General features: G+C 43.0%; 1 pseudogene; it reads left to right on the top strand.

The window, feature by feature from the left end:
* The first annotated feature begins 221 nt into the window (after positions 1–221).
* Positions 222–1401, top strand: LOC125548030 (annotated as a pseudogene).
* Positions 1402–1730: the final 329 nt, after the last annotated feature.

Genomic DNA, 1730 nt, shown 5'->3' with positions numbered 1-1730 from the left:
GGAAGCTCATACAGATGAATTTTAAGTATTCTTAATGTGGAGTAACATCCAACTATGTTGGAAATTAAAATCTAAATCTAAATGTACTACATTGGCAATTAAAGTCTACTTGATTTCATTTTTCACTACCGCATTCTTTTTTCTTAAGATATTTGTTCATTGCTACCTTTAATAAGTCTACACATGAGAATAAATATTTTGTTTCATGATAACAGATCACCATGGATGGGGAGTTGCCGGAATACGACAGTGATGTGCAAAATATGTTGGACCTCTTCATCACAAGCGAGCAGGGCCACCTACTCCAGCACGAGAATGGTGATGAGATGCATGGCCTGCTGGGAGCCACTACCAACATGGGCAACACTGACGATGCCAACGCTGCTGCTGCAGACAAAGGCAACAATAACGATGGAGAGATCAATAGTGAGCAGAGAATGGTGACAAGGCGTGCAAATTATAACCGTCTCCGTGGAGAACAAATCCAATAACTTGAAGTGTACAATACATACTCAATCAATGTTTCTTACCTATCAAAAAAGATGTGTGCTAATCCATTTTCATTAACGTGATATGTAGTGTGTTCCAAGAAAGCCCTTATCCAGATGCGAAACTCCGGCAAGACCTTAGCGAGAGGCTTGGCATGAGTGCCCTGCAGGTCAAGTTTTGGTTCCAAAACAAACGCTCCTCCAGCAAGGTATATATTCCATTCTTTTCCACAGTGAATTACATAACATTTGGGCACATGGGTCACCTAAGACATGCAGCTATGCAAGTTTTACTGTTAAACAGTACAAACCCCACTAAAAATAGTAGCATTATTGGTCATCTAATATTACAATGTAGTACTATATAATCCCCTCGTGAACATGGTAGCATGCATACTTTGCTAACCCACTAAAATGACGCATACTTGAAATTAATAAATGCAGGGCAAGAGGCAACTACAGGACACCAAAAATCTTCAGGGAGAGAACCAGATGCTAAAAGATGAAAACCAAGCTATCAAGTGGGTTGTTGAACACAAGACATGCCTCAAATGCGCAGGGGTGATACTAAAAACTCAGGATACCTCGGAGCACCAACGCCTGTGTACAGAGAATATGAGTCTCAAGGAAGAACTCCGCCGTGCCACCGCCTATCTTAAAGAGGGTCTCTACCGTAATGGCATGTGGCCCCAATTTACCCGCAACTAAGCACAGCGTCTTCTGTGTTAGTCAACGTCACATGAACCCTAGTTTCCTTTATTCCTCGGCCAGCAAATAACGCGCCATGTCGTGTGTGTATGCACACGACTTGGCTGCTGGTTTATTTCTTTATGTAGACTGTTGTGGTTGCTATATGGGATGGCATGAGACCTAGCGATTGCGGCAGCAATGTTGGGGTTCTGGAGTGAGTGGCTTTGGGATGGCATTGCCATGAAGCTCGGTCCAACTCATGCCTTTCTCCCTTCCTATTTGTACCTGAACGGCTCAAGTAGTGGTCAAATGAATAGACAAGCAAAAAAAAAAATTCTGCTAGTTGAATGCCGCACAAGAATTTTGTGTGTCTTGTAACATTTGATCGTGTGAGTGTGCCATTCATTGAGATAGCTTTTACGTTGATCCTTCTCGGCAACAAAAAGTGGTATGAGATCATTGATCCTGTTCTGGAGCCTTTGCTTGCCATCCACACACACACTTCTCGGTGCGTGCACCTACAGAGTCATGCCCGGATCTGGATGACACGGA

Source organism: Triticum urartu, chromosome 3 (assembly GCF_003073215.2).
Source record: "Triticum urartu cultivar G1812 chromosome 3, Tu2.1, whole genome shotgun sequence".
NCBI lineage: Eukaryota > Viridiplantae > Streptophyta > Magnoliopsida > Poales > Poaceae > Triticum > Triticum urartu.
This window is presented reverse-complemented; position numbering and strand designations above follow the sequence as displayed.